This window comes from Lonchura striata, chromosome Z (genome assembly GCF_046129695.1).
Source record: "Lonchura striata isolate bLonStr1 chromosome Z, bLonStr1.mat, whole genome shotgun sequence".
Lineage (NCBI taxonomy): Eukaryota > Metazoa > Chordata > Aves > Passeriformes > Estrildidae > Lonchura > Lonchura striata.
Genome location: NC_134642.1, coordinates 49,860,793 through 49,879,332, shown reverse-complemented (window position 1 = coordinate 49,879,332; position 18,540 = coordinate 49,860,793). Strand labels below are relative to the sequence as shown.

At 37.4% G+C, this 18,540-nt stretch overlaps 1 protein-coding gene across 8 annotated transcripts in view; it reads right to left on the bottom strand.

The window, feature by feature from the left end:
• LINGO2 (leucine rich repeat and Ig domain containing 2) overlaps positions 1-18,540 on the bottom strand; it is a 476,071-nt gene that overhangs the window by 15,067 nt on the left and 442,464 nt on the right. The gene's annotated exons all lie outside the window — the stretch shown is intronic.

Sequence of the window (18,540 nt, the reverse complement as noted above, 5' to 3'; positions counted from 1 at the left end):
CAAGGGTGATATCAATTAGATGGAATATGAGATTTTGTCTTCAGGCTGCCCCTGAACAAGGGCTATGATAATCACTATGATCATGTTTTTACAATCATGGAATCATAAAATCTCTCAAGATGAATGAAACCCATAAAGATCATTAACTCCTTATTTCTTACAGAACCACCTAAAAGTAAATCACAAGAGTAAGATCATCATCTTGATAGTTCTTGAACTCTGATAGGCCTGATGCCATGGGCACTTCCCTGGGGAGCCTGCTGCAGTGATCAACTACCTTCTCAGGGAAGAATTTATTCCTACTCTCCAATGTAAACTTCCTCTAATGCAGCTTCATTCCATTTTCTTGTTTCTGTCATTGATCACCAGACAGAGGAGATGAGCATCTTCCCCTCTGCTGTCTCCTATGAGGAACTCCTGTGTTTAGACTACAGTGGGGTCACTCAGGCTGAACAAGCTAGGTGACCTCAGCCATTACTCCAAAATTTTAACCCCCAAAGCCTTTCACTATCTTGATTGCCCTCCTCTGGACACACTCTAATTATTTGTTGTCCACCTTACACTATAGCACCCAGAACTGCCCCCAGCATGTGAGGTGAGGCCACTGCAGTGCAGAGCAGAGCAGGACAATCCCCTCCCTTGCCTGGCTGTGATGCTGTGCCTGATGCACCCCAGGACACAGGTGACCCTCCCAGCTTCCAGGGCACTGCTGGGTCATGTCCAACTTGTAATCAACCCAGATACTCAGATCTCTTTCTGCAGAGCTGAAATAATTTTTCCAATTTAAATGTATAATCAGGATTACTCTGTCCCAGGTGGAGATTCTGGCACTTGCTCTTAAATTTCACATGGTTGGTGATGGCCCAGATGTCTAGTCTATCCAGATTTCTCAGTAATACTTCTCTACCCTTGAAGGAATCCTAGCTTAATACTATTGGCAAATTCATTTAAGATACATTTGATTCCTTCATCCAGGCACTTTAAGAAAACATTAAAGAGCACTGACCCTAAAATTGAGCACAAGGAAATCCCACATGTGTAGCCACTATAACTCTTTAAACCCAACCCATCACCCAGTTTCTTACCCAGAATGTTATGGAATTGTCTAGCAGTGTGATGGACATTTTTCCCACAATACTGGGAAGATAGTGTCAAATTTTGCTAAAATTCAAAAATCCCATATAAACTACTACTTCATCCATGGGCACTAAGACCCAGCTCTGTAAAATCTAGCAAAGAGATTAAAAATTAAAACCTTCCTTTTCCTATGGGATATTAATTTAAATTACTTTGTCTTCAGATATAATTAACTGGAATATCAGCTACAGGCCAAAGTCATACAGGTACTATCCAATTATCATTTTGAACAGGGAGGTCTAGGTCTAAAAAAAAATACATTTAGTTAACTAAAAGTGTCTTTGAGTAGCTCTAGATACTTGGTGATCCCCAGCTTAATGGATCGAAATTGAACTCCATGCAGTTGCAAAAGAAGATTTTATCCTTGAAATGACACATGAGGTGGAGATTTCTACTTCTCAACAGGCTGAAATCCACTGATCAGTAGTGTAGAGAAGTTTTGCTGCGTGCTGCCATAAATCTCGCAGGAATTAACAAGTGCTAACTTACCATATGGTATGAAATTGACAGATTTGCAACTATTCTAGGTTCAGGAACTGGTAAGTCAGATGACTAACACAGGAAGACAGTAAAACCTGCAGCATGAACAGTCTTCATTTGTGTAAGTCTACCAGAAATGGTTACCTGTGCTAGCAATTTATTTTTTTTTTTTTGCTACACCACACTATTATCCATGGTCTCTAACTGTACATATGTTTTAAGAAGAGGCCATAAACCTCAGAGGAATGTTTTAAGTGGCCAAACTGAGTCCTCAAAAACCTCTCAAGATCTGTGTCTTGATGTTCAGGGCCTCACACAAGATATACTCAGATTGCTTCTCAGTCTTGCATCTCAGCCCAATTTGGCTTTTGTGTTTCAGAATACAGAAGAATGATACTCAAAAAGGAACAACTGGGCTGCACTGATCTTGGCTTTGGGCATCATATTTTAATTCAACATCTTTTATATAATTCATAGCACAGAAAATCCTCTGTGAAGCAACAGTCTCGGTTCTTGTGCATCACAGAAATACAAAACCAGCTCCCTTCCTTGCCCAAGCTATTTTTTTTTCCCAAAGCTTTTTATGCTTTTCCATTTGATTTCCTGATTTCATATCCAACTGTTTCAAAAACATTGTAATAATATAGCTCAGCAATTCCACTGCTTTTGTAAATGAAACCAGGGAAGAAAAGAATGCAGCAATGACCAGTCCTCTGTCTTTTACTGAAGCAGCTGCTATGGGTGTAAGATTCAAAAACGTTAAAATTAATATATTTTAGGGGTGTTTTTGGAAAGGGAAAAGAGCAATGACTATAGATTTCCTTACTCCATATAATTATAAATACACAGAACTAATTAATAAGTTTAAAAGAAATCACTCTATCGGATGATACAAAGCTGTGAAAAGTGTTCAGTGATTCAAAAATTTTATCTTTTCTGGCTGAGCAAAAATAAAAATTATTTTCTGTTTTCCTCCTTTCCTGAGGTTATCATAACTTCATGATTATAAGCAGTTATATACCATAATTGGAAGAGAAAAGAACAATCATCCAAAATTCCATTTTCAGTCTCCTTCAAAATAGAAAGAACACAAACTGTGGCTTCAGTTATTAAAAGAGCACTTGATTAGATTCAGAAGCATCATCATAAATTCTAGGTATCTTCTTCCCAGTGTAAAACTATCTGGGCTCAGCTCAACAATTTTATACGCTTCTTTTTTGTTACTTTATGCTATGACAGAAGAACGGAATACTTCAGCTTAAGACTGAGGACAGAGCAGATTTGATGAGAGGACATCCCTCACCTCTTATTTACACATGTGATCAGGTTTGTTATTTCATGCACCTTTTATTTTTTTCTCTTAAGATTTAAGTATCTGACTTAACATTGATCATATAATCATGATTTTACATTGGTTGCTTTTATTGCTGAACCCACGCTTGTCAAATCAAGCTTTCATAGATTACATCAGTAAATGTCTATTTTACTTTAGGCTGAAAGGATGTATCTCTGGTACCTTGTTTCATTTGAAAAAAAGCCTGGCTGAAGAGTTGGTCAAAGTTTGATATTTCAAAAGATATTTCAACAGAACAGAGAGAATCAGCCTTATCTTTGGTGCAAATGTGCATTCTTTTGTGTCTCTTCTGTCTCAGAGAGAACTAAGCGTGAGAAAGTTTGGGTTGAAATGTATGAAGGTATGTATGACTTCAGCACTGCAAAATGTGAACCTATGACTTGTACTCACTACCCTTGAGACTCCTGTGCCTCTTGCAGGTGGACACCTAAAACCTAGACTAATCATGGATATGGGAACCACATCAGTTGTGCTTAATTCTGAGTGTGAATGTCAGATGTCACTACCACTGCTTATTGGTAACTGCTTAACAGAGGCACAGCTTCCTAAAATAACGTTGTGGTTTTTGAAGACAGTTGAAGTCTTGCAGACTAGTTTAACTTCAAACTAAATCTTCTGCCAGGTAAGAAGATTAAAAGAAGCTTGTTCCACTGAAGTCAAAGCAGCTTGCCTGTGGTATTGCTGGAAGCAGTAATGCTGTGAATCAAACTTCCAATTAATTTCCTCAGTCGAGGAATTTTACCAATGTCTGTATACTTGAGAACAAAATGTATGATCAGGTTCATGCTAAAAAGTAGCAATTCTTTACTCACAGTCAGGATTTCCCTAGGCTTATGAGTTTTCCATCAGCTTTGATGCATCTGGTATAGTCTCTTGCACTCAGAAAGGACTTCCTCAGGTACTTTTAGGTACAAAAACATTCTTTTTTATAGTTTACCAACAATGGATTTCTCAGATTAGAACTCTGGATTTTCCTTCCTGTTTTACTATGTAAACAGAGTTCAAATAAAAAGCCCTTTCACTTGCACTTAGGTCCCTGTACTCTGAAAGGCAGCAATATCACAAAATACATAAGGCACAGGAAGCATTTAATGTGACAGGATGATTCATATACATGAAGCCAGTTAGGTTAAGGATAATTGTTTGCTCAATAGATTGTGCTACTTCTTCCACTTCTGTCAATCTAAAATTCCTAGAAGTGCCTGGAGTTTTTATTTTTTTCTCCATTATAAAAAATCTTTATTTTTAATAGGGTCATTTAAACATAATCCTTTGTGCTAGAAGAAAAAAATAAATTAGAAAAAGGCATCCTATCTTCAATCAATCAGTAATATACAAAGCATACACTTCAGAGGTAGAAATAGAAAACAGCACACTTTTCTAAGTGCATTAGATGCACTATAGTGCAATGATAATGTCAATTCTGATAAATTTGAGCCTCTGGGTTTTTACCTAGGCTTCTGGAATCCACTCAGACAAACCAAGCCCTCCTTTATGGACATAAGTTTAAAATGTTGTGTTTGGGAGCTGTGAGCTCTAAAATAGAGAAACAAAGAAAAACTAAAAAAGCTTAAATGATAAAAGAAAAAAAAATGGAATATTATTTTTATAGAATTTTGAGATATGTAATGCTAAATTTGTGATTTACACTCTGACTATTAAGGCCTGAATATCTGCCATTGCTTGTGCAGTGGCAGTTTGGGACATATATGTGGTGGAGAATAAATAGCAGAGAATTGTTATGCTGTCTGTACATGTGTAAAATTAAAGCTTTTTCTGCAGAAAACTGATAGATGAGAATGATATGGGCTAAGTCTCAGTCCTGTGATTCAGAACTTTTCTTCCCAAAATCCATTTTCAGTGTTTGGGGCCTCTGACAATCATCTGGGTAAGGAAAGCTGCACATTTTAATTATAATTCAATACAGAGAAGAACACGAGTTAATAATGGGCTACTGCCCATAGTAACTGCCTTTTTGAGTCAATGATTCAGAATGCCTGATCCTGCATTCTATTTGAAGGTCTTCATGAACTGGGTAGTACCAAAAAGACTTAAGGAAAGTATTGTATAAAAGCAAGAATTGACAGGCAGTTAGCCACTCTGTGGGGACCTTTAATTAAATAAAATGAAATAAAAATGAATACAATACCCTTACAGAGAGACAATAAATTAATTCCAGGCTACACAGAATATATACAGCATTACAAATAATATTAAAAGAATCTATATGTGAACTGTGAAGTCTTTGACTAATGTAGCTGAGCAAGTAGCTTCCTATGGTACTCCAGACATTCTTGTTGCTGGATATCTAAGCAATTCCTATGTGAATTAGGACAGACGTTTGTAATAACGTCTTTATAAAATAGTAAACTGGGATTTTGAGCAATGATGCAGAACACCTTTACCAGTTGGTGTTTGAATTGGCAGGACCGAAGTTCCATGTTTATTTCATTTACAAACAAATTTAAGCCATTTATTTACGCATATAGTGTTCTTGACTTCTACTGTGAGAGCAGATTTTTGCAGAAAAAGAGTCATTTGGAAGGAAGCTAATTTCATATGGATTATTGTAGTGCATATATATTTATAACTTTTGAGTAAGATATTTGGAAACTAAAATGATTCATTTGTTAAACATTATTTCAATCTATGTTTAAGGAAAGGTAGATTAAGTATGTACAATTAGAGACTATAATGCTTAAGTTCTTAAAGTCCATGTAAAAAAAGCTTGGAAGAGTCTACACATAAAGGTGCATTATCAATTGAACTTCAATTTTGTGTTTGAAAAGGTAACATATTGACAGCTGAGATTTTACAACAGACTGTTTGTCCATTCTCACTATCCACCACCTCTGAAATGCAGAATAAACTCATGAAACCTACAAGATTCTGGGACTCCTTCTATTTCAAAGATGTCCTATCCAAAATCACCCAGAGTGAGAAGGTCACTTTCATCCTTAATGAAATTAAAATTTTAGATTACTCCTATGACATCTGAGACAGAACCATGAGAACATCATATGTTAACTGGCAACAGATGTTTCTTCTGTGCTAAGCTTTGACTCAAAGTCTTATACCAAAACTTATCATTAATAGGAAGAAAATGCATTATATCTATCTAAAGAGCAGTGAGCATAGTTGGTTCTTCCATACCAGCATCTATACATACATGTATTTCCTTTTCAGCATGTATGCATTTTATAAATGCATCACTTGGCTACTAGTTTTTTCCTTGATCAGGAGACTTAGTGCCTGACTCAGTTAAGGCAGTTGATCAATATTTGCCTTGCTGTTTGTGTGAAAAATAATTATTCTGGTAAATTTTCATTATTGCTGTTGACTGGTATATATTTGCTGTCAGCAAAAATGGGTGGCTCTTTCTTCTATAACTATGTGGCATCTGCCTTTGCTTGAACTGACTGATACACATGGATAAGTTTTCCTTTAAGAAATATTCATTCTAGCTAATTTAACTTATTTTCTGCATGGCCACTACATCCAAATACTGATACTGAGTCTGGAAAAATATCACAAGCAAGCATATATGAGATGAAGTTAACATCAGGCAGATGTTTAGAGAGTGGAATTTGGAGTTTGAGCAACACTTTATTGATTTCTGAACTATCAGCTGAACAGAATAGGAATAGCTGAACAGTGTGTTCCTTTTTGATTAGCACACAAATAAGTGTACTGTCAAGATTCGGTGACCAGAAATTCTCACTGTAAAAGAAAAGAAACAGCCCAAACCTTCCAACTTATTTACAAATATAAAGTCAAGAAAAGAAGGTGTAAATGCTGTTTATTTCCCTCTGCCTCCTTTGGGACTGAAAGGGTATGTTCTGTTTGAGTATTTATCCTTCTTTTCTAATACATTCTTCCATATGGAGGAGACTAAAGAGAATAATCACTGACTTCACATAGGGTAGGATGAAAGCAAAAAAGGCACAGAGGACAGAGGAATACCATTCTGAATTCAGACCAGAAATCCTTTTTATTCATTCCAAACATCATTTTGGTTAATGGCTTGGAATGGCAGCGCATCCTTGAAAAAGCACAGGGGAGGTGGATGCAGAGTAGATTAGGCGTATCAGTCTCTGATCCTTTTCCCAATGCCTGGCTAGCAAGCATGTCCTCTGAATCTCTTCACACAATCTGGTGGAGCTGGTGGGAGGACCTTCTGGTTGAGAACTTCTGCTGTATGGAGCAGCTTTCACAAATCTGTCTTCTTAATTGAGTCATCATTTTGAGGAAGAGTTCTTCCTTCCTTTTAATGACTCTCTATTTTAATGAGTCTGTATTATTAACTTTTTTAGAGTGCAAGCATTTTTTAATTATGGAAATAAATCACAATACCACCAGAAAAAACAAACCTAGTTGCTCTATGTGACATTTCAGGCATGCTCAAACTCTATCTGACTGAGTGGCTTTTAGCACTTACAACAGTGTAAAAAGACCTGATGATGCAAGGACCAAGTCCAGCTTGGCACATCTGTTGTATGCACACAGCAGCATATGACTTATAAAACCCACCTCTATCATATCTCAAAAGGATGACACAGAAGGAGTCATGCAACTTTCCCAATATCTTGGGAAAGAAAAGTTAGCTTTCATTCTTTCTTGAAATGTCCTCTAAATGTGAAAAATGTTGGAACTGATATAAACAGCAAATGTTTTCTTTCTGAATAATTAGCAAGCCTTTATAACAAAGCCTGTAACACAAATAACTGAGACTTATATAATTGCTCCAGAAACCCTTAACCTATTTTGAAATATACATTTCAAATTCACAGTCTGAAAACTGGGTAAGTGGGTTAACACTGAGCTTGCTATTTCAATAATACACAAACCTAAGTGGAAATTGGAAAAAATGAACACGACACAGTTCAAGGTATTTATAAGAATTTTCTTAGGGAGTTTTAGGTATGACCTCCTTTGCAGAAAAACAAATCTTTTACACTTTAGTTCACAAAATTTTTAGATAGTGTCCTGCCATGCCATCTGGTGCTAGCTGGCTGTTCAGTCATTTACCTTTGCTGGGCATTCAGAAACTGTTTTTAGATGTATGTGCACTTGCAAATTTGAGGTACAATGGATGAAACAGACTAGTCACCAGTAACAGAGACCCAAAAATCCAATCTACCACCTTAATTTGACTTTGTTATTTTGTGTGATTCATAGCTCTCCCAGTTAGGGAGTGATAACTTTGCACCTTTGTCTCAAATTTTAATTGCTCTTGCATGATATGAAGCATGAAGTCACTTCATCACACAATATGAAGCATGACAGTCAGTTATTGAGAGCACAAGGACTTTAACAGAGACAATTTTAATTAAGATAGCATTGGAGGTCAGACCTTCACATTTCCATTCCAATGGAGTGGCTTTTCTGTCACTCCATTCATCTATAGCGTAGTATTGGTACATAGTCAATAAACTTTTCCTTCTATAATTTTCTACATTAATCATACCATAAACATACCAATAGGATTATCTGTTCCCTACCATAAATTCCAGAAAAAAGCAAAAAAACATGCACATTTCAGTAACTGTTACATGAAAAATTATTTGGAAATATACACCTTTATTTGCATGAAAATATACCAGTGCCATTTAAGAAAATGCTGAATACATCATTCTCATCTCTGAATCAGACCCTGTTTCTCTAAACACATGCTATAGTACTTGAAATATCTTTATCATTAAGTTTGAAAGTCACTGGTAAATAGGTATTTCCATACCTATATTCAGCCTGCTTTTCATGAGGCTTCAAAATCTCTTTACACCATGGGTGAAACTGAAATGTTTTAAGGCAAATTGGGGGGGGGGGGGGAGGAAGTGTAAAGAAAGCAAGTACATGAGTCCTTCAAACTGTGAAGAATAAAGAAGTCTCAAAACAATCAAGCTATTAGGCTTTGTTTTCTCTAGTTGAAGTCTAGAAAATTAAATACCTAATGCAAACAAGCCAATCATTATTTGGTAATGATGGCTAGAGCAGCTTTTGATTATTAGGCAGTGCAGTAAAACCAGAATTGTTACATTAAGAATGACAACTTCTGGTGTACAAGCAAGGACTATTGCCAAGAACTGAATAAATTTCATTTTCTAAAACCTTATATTATCTTAATAAATATAAAAATCCCTAAAGTACTATTTGCAGTACTTTTGATGAACTATGTATTAGTGTGTAGTAGTGGTGCAGTAGCACATGGAAGATTTTCATATTTATAATAAAAGTAACAAGGTGATATTAACAGAATATGGAATGAAGATGTGTATTCACTGCAATTTGAAAAAGATGCAAAGTCTTACAATGGTTTTGGATGTAGGCAAATGAAAGAGAAGCAAAAGAAATGAGAAGAGAGGATTTCATAAATCTCTTTCCCAAAGATTTACTCACAGACCTTCTCTCAGAGGTCTTTTCCTTGTAGGAAAGACAAGGGACAAAGAGCCATCATTCAGGAGACAGGATAGTGTCTTGGTACAATATTTAAATAGCACTTTAAAGTAGTGCCTCCTAAATTTTAATAATTGGTTGACTGATGACATGTAGAGCCTTTCATCAGCCTATACACAGTGTTTTGGGACTATAACTATCAAAGGAAATTATATAAATTTTTATAAAGACTGAGGTTTAAAACTGCAAAGCTCAGTGGCACTAAGTTGTGTGGGAGTGTTGATCTGATGGAGAGCAGGAAGGCTCTGCAGAAATATCTGGAAAGTCTGAATCAATGGGCTGAGGCCAACTGTATGAACTTCAACAAAGCCCACTGGCAGGTCCAGCCCTTGGGTCACAAAAACACCATGCAGAGCTACAGGCTAGGACAAGTGTCTGGAAGGCTGTGCAGCAGAAAAGAAAAGGTCCTGGGGATGCTGGTCAATACCCAGCTGAACAAGAGCCAGCCTGCATCCAGGTAGTTAAGAAAGCCAGTGGCATCCTGGTCTGTATTGGCAGTAGTGTGTCCGGCAGGACCAGGGCAGTGATTGTCCCTCTGCACTTGTCACTGGTGAGGCCACACCTTGAGTGCTGTGTTTGGTTCTGGGCCCCTCACTACAAAAATGACATTGAGGGGCTGGAGTGAGTCCAGAGAAGGGTGAAAGAACTGATGACGGTCCAGAGGTAATTCTTAGGAGGAGCTACTGAAGGAGCTGGGGATGTTCATTCTGGAGAAAAGGAGGCTCAGAGGTAACCTCGTTGCTCTCTACATCTGCCTGAAAGAGATTATAGGACGTGGAGTTTGCCTGTTCTTCCAGGCAGCTACTAACAAAATAAGAAGAAATGGCCTCAAATTGGCCCAGGGGTGGTTTATGTTGAACATCAGGAAGAATTTTTTTCACTGAAAGAGTGATTAGACATTGGAATAGACTGCCCAGAAAAGTAGTGGCGATACCATCTTTCGGCATGCTCAAGAATTGATCGGTTGTCATACTTAGTGTCATGATTTAGTGGGCATAGTGATATTTGATCAAAGGTTGGACCCAATGACCTTGGAGGTCTTTTCCAACCTTAATGATTCTATGATCATTAATATAAATCACAAATATTCAAGGGATATTTGGAAATGTGAGCTCAAAGCTAAGAGAAAAGCCTATCTCACTTGCATGGAACAGGCAGATCTCTTCAAAGATGTATAACCAGATACCATGATTCTGAAATACTATAAAAGGAAATCATGGGCTTATGAAGACTAGGATCTTGAAACCTATCAAAGTCACATCTGCTCAGTGTCATCTGTTTGAAAGCAGAGGATGATTATAATTTATTCAGTCTATAATTCATAGACATTTGCTAAAGAATGGAATTCAGAGAGTCTATTTTATGTCATCTGATGAGGTCAGAGAAGGATAATTCCAGCTAATGACTTCATTGTCATTTCTGGAACTGGGTGTTGGAACAAGGCTTGCTACCAGCTATGAATTATGTCATAGCTAGTTTTTACAGGCAATGAAATGATGGGAAGTTAATTTATGTAGATTATTTCTATTTTGATAAAGGTATTTTGTCTGGGAAAGGGATAGCCTCAGACTTCTCTAGCAACTTGTTAATGACTGTATATCACTACTGAATTTGACACAAGAGCAAATCCTCAAAACACTGGTTTTCTCTACCTGCTGAGAAAAATTGCTTTAAATTAATCTGCATAGGATCTCAATGGGCCATAATTAAGTCTAGTTCTAGCTGTTTGGGTCAGATCTTTTCTGATTTAAAAGCCTATCAATTGTGTTTTTCTCTACTATGTAAAGGCGTTTGCTTTAGAGCACTTGACTGAAGGGACCAAGTTCCCTGCAATTGGATCCTAAGCTTTTGACCTACTGGGTTACCTACTCTGCTGTCACTTTACTGTCTTGATGCTCTCTTGGCAATGCTTGAGGAGTCTTTGCCAAACTGGCTATGAAATGCTGCTCCTTGCTGGCAGCTGCAATGGCTGCTGGTGTCTGTGAAGATTATCAGGGCAGGATGCAGCGCCAGTGCAGAGCAGCAGATCAGCACACAGAGCCATACTTGGTTCTTGGTGAACTCATCTAACCTTCAGGTGATTTCAGATTTTTTCTGGTTTCTTCAGGAGATGCCCAAGACCCTGGCAAACTACAGTTCACTCACATTAATCACAGGTACACTTCTGATGTTGCTGCCAGCAGCAAATGAGACATAATACTAGGTTAGATAGATCCTGCCTAACCTGATGTGGCAGCACTGTATCTACTGCACTACAAGGTGACCTTGAACACTTAATGTGTAGTGGTTTTAATTTCGCTGAGAGGCTGACTTGTGGCTTTATAAGAAAAGCATTTTACATGCACAGATTCCTCAAGTGTCATTTAAGTGCCTCACTTTCATATGAGTTATCGATTTAGTGGGAATTACTTAGTCCCAGAAGAAATAAAAATGAGGTAATGGATAATACCTATATGACAAAAGAAAACCTCTATATGCATTACATTAAAAATGGTTAGTTTTAAAAAACTCGCCATCATGAAAAGCACTTCCCTGCCTTAATGGCAACAAAATAATAAAGTCGATATATGGAATTTGTGATTTTAAGTGAACTGCTTTGTGCTGAAAACCCTGACTACAGCAGTCATGCAATAAGCATCAACAATATTTCTTCTGAAATTCTGTCACAGTAGTTAGAACGCATTAAGGGTTTTTTTCCCCTGCTTCGTTGAATGCAGAAAAAAGTACAGGGAAGAACTGTGGTGCAAAATGCTTTGAGACAATACAGAAACAGGGAGGAACTGAGAGCCTATTCCAAAAAACCTTGACAGTGTATGGGTAAGAGGGAGAAGTAATTCCAGTTCCATTTACCAAAGTCACTAGGTGTCCCTGCTAACCTGCTGCAGCAGTGGCAGGTTCAAGTCCTGCTGGAAGATACAAATACACTTCATAAACCTGTCCAAAAAAAATACCACACTACCACATCAGGGAGTATCATCTGCCCAGCTGTGCATCACTTCATTGTGTTGTCCATTACTTTTACCTTGCAGGCTTTCAGGGATGCAATACTTACAGGCAAGGTCAGCCAGTACTAGTCAACTACACTCTTTCCTGTTAAATAAAACAGGTATGTCCTTGGAAAATATGTTTTGAGACTGGAAACTTTCTGAAACCACAGTTCTCAATCAAAAGCCAGGTAGTTTTCAGTGGTGTTTGTTGCATTCAGTGCATTAAAATGAATAATGCAGCATTATTTAAAAGGGCACAGGTGCTGTTTCTTCAGTAATAAGACAAATATATTAAGGGGTAATATTATTTTTTTGCTGCTCCCTTTTTCAGTTTTGTTATATGAAAGTGTATGATTTTATTTAAAATCTCATTTAGGGAAAGGGACAGTTTTTTGCAGTAAATCATTTGCAAATTTAGGGACTCTTCAAGCAAGTGTAAGATATTGCAGCATGTTATTTTAAAAGAGCTTATATCACACTCAGATAAATTAGGTGTTTATTATTAACATTACTGGGAACAGTGCTCATCCAATGTTGCACTTCCAACCTTAATTATTTTATGATTCTATGCTTCTTCTGATACTGAAACAAAAAGGATACTTTTTGAATGTAGCCTAATTTTGAGCAGTAGCAGATAACTCCCCCTAACTTACTTTCGACAAATTAGAGCTTCACAAACCTGAATATTTTATTCACAGCTTGCACTTGGTCATTTTTGCCCTAGGAAAGGATTCTTTATTTCTCTAGGAAAGAAGAAAAAACCCACTAAAAGCCTATCCTTCCTCTTGCCCCCCTCAAACAGGAAGAAACCCAAACACTCTCTTTTCCTAAAATCTTTTGTAATTTACCTGATGCCCAGAATGCCTGGGCATGATGGTGCCTCACTGAAAGTACAATCTGACTGTACCCTACTTATATGAGCTGGTTGCATCCCTCTGGGATGCATCACTATCTTTTCCTAAAATAATATGGTTTATTTTACAAGAATAAAACAATTACGTTACACTCTAAGAGGAACAGTTCTGCTAGAAAGATGAAGCTGCAAAAAAGACCTTGCAATATAATTGGCAAAATGTTAGCTCCCACTTCACAAAAAAACCCAAAAAAACCAAAACCAACCAACCAAACAAACCCTACAAAAAAAAAGCTAATATTCAGTAGTTTGCTGAAAATATTATTACAGAGGATTTTAAAATATACATATGCTATTTACAGTGCAAATTATTTTGGCGAGATTTGTTTTTTTATTTTTACTGAGAGTACTTCAATGGTAAATTTTTGTGGGGTTTTTTTTGTTTCCACTTTTATGTGGTCATTTGGTTTTAAAGTTTCAGGTGTTTGATAACAGACCTCAGAAGATAATCTGCTTATTTTTCTTCGTTAGTGATGATTCTTAATTTTACACTGCAATTCGTTACTAGAAAAACCTTCCCATTTTCCCTAGCAAATTTTTTTCACAGTCAATTTATGTGGAAATTCTGAAGAAATTGAGTGACTTTTACAAGATTAAATTACTAACTTCTTCTAAAACATAAGAGCCCTTTAAATCTCCAAGGTAGTACAGCTTAATTCAGTGGCTATAAAAGCAAAAAACACATTTGATTTTTACTCAGTACTGTTGGTTGCCCTCTTAGCCTTCTCTAATGTATGTACAAGAGTTAGAAGTAATGGAGATAAGTGCTTAATGAATGCTATCAAGTTTTCAATATTGACTTTATGCAACAGATGGTCCTTAGGCAAAATAGGAGTAATGAAATATTTAAGAAATCACTATTATTTATAAAAAAATTCAACCATCTACTTAGGTTGATGGTGATTAATTTAGAGCAAAGGCCTGTTGTATTGTTCTGCTCTTGATGGATATTTATAACACTTTAAGACACTACACAGGATATATTTATATTAGAAGGAAACACCCTGGTGCAGCCTCTTCTACTATTGACCAGAGCTGTCCTTTCAGTTCATTGCTGATATTCATGCACTGCTAATCCTGGACCTTTAAAAAGAATATTTTAACTGCAATACTATCAAATGCAAGCAAAGTTCAGGTCAGAATGCTTAGTAAGAGTAATATAAACCAATAAAGAATAGTATGGAATCTCAGGAGATGGGTGAGCACAAGAGCTAACAAGGCCTCACATGTCATCAGTGAAGCATGAATCAACAAAATAAAAAGGAGTCCTTCTGGGAATCGGCTTTAACATTGCAAAGAAAACTCTTAGCCTTGACCCAAAGGAATTGTTTTGCAAACATCAGGCTCAGAAGGTTTTTTTTTTTTAATTTTCCCTTTCCTTTCTTTTGTTTTGCTGTTCCAGCCAACCACAGTAAGACATGATCGACAATTCAGTGATGCTATGTTTCAAAGATCACTCAGATTTCTAGGGTTTTCACTGGACCAGCTCTGTGGGAAGAGACCAAGATACAGGGAAGGGCAGACCAATGTCTGCAGGAGGCAATCCTTCTGCAAGAATAAAGCTGTATAATAAGAAGCACCAGGATGCAACAGGAGAATAAAATAACAAAAAGTAGAGACAAAGGGAGAAATAAAATAGAAGCAAAAACATAGTAACACAGGACAGGTTATACCCAATAATAGAGGAGCTGGGGAAAAGAGCTTGTGAAAAGGATAAGTGTTCTCCTAAGATGCAAAAAGAGAAGGAAAGGTATAAAAGTTGAAAGAGACTGCACTTCTCCAGGTTCAAGACTTTGTTTATTACCCTGTTAGACAAGCCAATGGTGTTCTATAAAACTTAATAATAATCCCTGAATAAAGTAAAATTTACCACCTTAGCTAAATCAAACAAAACAAAACAAAACAAAACAAAAATAAAGGGACAAAAATAAGCAGATTGCTAGTGATTGAGACAAAAGGATAGTCCCATATCAAGGCCACTGGGATGTGCAGAAAAGTTTTAAGGCTCAGATTGGATTCAGGAAGTACAGGCACATACCTGGCCTCTGACACTGATGCTCAGCTCAGGTCAAAGTAATTCTCAGGTCCTGGTCTTGCATTATTCTCAGTTCTTCAACACACCCCTCCTCTCACCACTTTCCTTGTTTGTGTAATTGATCTGTAAGCCATTTGGGAACTGACAGCCTCTTGCCATAAGAGCATGAACTGCTGACAGCCTTTTAGCTCTCAGTCAGATGTTAACTGCTGCCTCTTCATGAACCATAACTCACATAAAAATCCCTTTTGATTTTCTCTCTGCTCAGCATGTTGCACTTTGCCCCTGGCAATGGGCTATAGACTGGTACCATAGTCCCACATGTTTGTGTGTGTGCCTGTGCAATACCATCTGCATTGCTGTCACCAACTCCCTGTGTGCAAATGGCATCATGTTGCCCTGTGTTCAAATGGCATCATGTTGCCCTGTGTGCAGACAGCTACTTCCAGCATCTCCTCCCTGATTGGTTCTGAGGACCCTGAATCTCCCCTCTCTCATGTTATGTGGGCAGAACAGACTGGCTGCAGCCAGCTGAGAGGGAAGGGATGCCTCACTGCACTGGACTGGGGCACAAGGAGGAGACATGGTTCCCTCTTGTGCAGCAAGTTTCCGTATGACTGAGCTCCTGTGTGAGGGGTCATGGCCGCTGGCTAAATAAGAAATGTTAAAGAATACTTTGATACTTTACCTTGCAAGAAACTTTCCACTTCCTTTACTTACACAACAGCTTCTTTGGTATAAGTACTGTGAAAAGCAAGTGGTATTGGCATTTGCAAAATGCAACCTAAATCATAGAATTATAAAATATTCTGAGTTGGAAGGGATCCATCAGGATTATTGAGTCTAACTCCTGTCCCTGCCCAGGATATACCAAAGAGTCACCCCATGTGCCTGAGTGACCACTTCCTTGGGACACCTTTTCCAGTGCCCAGCCACTGACTGGATGAAAATCTTTTTCTAATATCCAACTTAATCTTTTCTGATGCAACTTCAGGCCATTCCCTCACATTTTGTCACCATTTACCAGAGGGAAGAGATCAGTGTCTGGCCCTTCTCTTCCCCTCCCAAGGAAGTTGTAACTGCAATGAGGTCTCCCCTCAGTCTCTTCTTCTCCAGGGTGAACAGAGTGACCTCATTTACTCTCCATATGGCTTCCCCTCAAGGCTCTTCACCATCCTCACAGCTCTCCTTTGGATGCACTCTGAGATCTTAATGTCTTTCTTGTATTGTGGTACCCAATAGTGCCCCCAGCACTTAAGGTGAGCTTACACAAGTGAAGAGCAGACAGGGACAATCAGATTTTTTTCTTGAAGTTTTTCTGTGTGTTCCACCAAAGCTGGTGCTGCTTCTGCTTTTTTAGCATTCAATTCTATGAGACCATTTTTATTAACATGATCCATATGTACTCTGATGTTTCTTATCTTTACATCTTTGGTCTTGCAAGGTGATGAAAGGTGTGGTGCACTTAGAAGCATTCTTAATGGGAAAATGATATCTGCAGCATATATTTTTTGTTTAGATTAAAAATATTTTGCATTGTTTCTACCCATGTTGGCTTCAACATAACTGAAATAAGCACATGGAAGAGGTTTATCAACCCAGGAACCATAGTCAGCCATGTACGGTCTGTCATCATCATTCACTTTCTATTAAAACCACTACAACTTGTACACCAGACTCGGCTCCTATTATGTCTTTGCAGTAAATCATGAACTTGGTTGCCTCAGAGTCACACCAAGAAGCCTGCTTCTGTTGATAAGCAAGTATCACTGAGATGAAAGGAGACAAGGTAAAGCATTGGTCTATAAGACAGCAGGACAGTGCCATTCACCTCAAGTGTTATTTATTATGTAAGGGTAGTTACTTCTAAGGAGAAACATGTAGGAAGTTAGATTGCTTGAATATATTTACCTGACATAAGAAGGAGTCTGAATGAAAATTAAATATATAAACAAAGTAATTAAGCCATTAGCACATTTTCATGAGCTTTAATAATAAACTTCCTCTGGATTTCTTAAAGAGTGTCAAGTGATAGATTTTAAAATGAGGCTGAAATAGTAGCAGTCTGACCATATGGAACAGAAGGCTAATAAAAGGGATAGATAGGGATATAAGGATGTGAAAAGAAATCCATGTGCATGACGAAAAGAATTCACACAAAATTAAATATCTTATGCAGCTAATAACTAGAAAAGAACAGCAAGCTAGAAAATTTATAATATTGTACTTGGAGATTTGGATTTTATCAAACCTATGTCAAACAGTTCAGCACAGAAAAATTTTCAAGACAAAATTAAAATGTGTAGTTAATGTAGGAGAATTTGTTGCACAGGTTCTGGTCTATATTACGTCTTGTTTAAAATATTTTACCTTCCTTTGTGCATCTCAGTGAGGCCTGCAGTCACAGTATTTTTACATGTGATAACTGAGCACATTCTATCTCAAATCTCTGGTCTCCTCAGAATGAAAACACCTATGCTGAATTATAAACACCAGCCTCTGACAACAAATAAATGAGGCAAAAAGAAAAGAAACAAAAAATACCCCAGAAACAGTTTTCCAATACTTAACTTCAAAGCTAAGGAAGTCCTAGAAAATTGTTCTGCTACAATATCACACTGATGATGAGTGAAAACACTAAATGTCATCACAGTTGAGACATGAACAATTACTTCTAGCTATCAGTGCTGATAGGTGAATCCAATCTCTGGGTAGTAAAAGTGGTCAAGATACGAAAAATTCACATCTCCCTATTTCCATTTACAGGAGAGGTGCAGACATGCAGAACTTTTCTCCAGCCGCCTACTTCCTTGAGGGAGCTGTTTCAGTAAGAATATTATGCTTCGTTCAGAAAACTGATTATACCTTTGATTGAAGGTAATGATTTGGTGTCATTAGCTAAATGCTTCTCAAAATGAACTGCCAGAAAATTTGCAGCTCAGGCAGCAGTTTCTCATAAGAAAGGTCAGCAGAACTGAACAACCACAGGCATGTATGAGGGCATATGATCAAGGTGAGCTATCATCCCAGTATCACTGTGGCTGTCACATACAATGGTCTTAACTTTCGTAGCATGACTTTTGTTTCAAACCTGTTTCTCTGTCACATTCATTACTTTATTTAGTTTCAAAAGCAAAGAATAATAAAAGTGAGTTCAGAAAGGCATTCTAGATGTAGATCG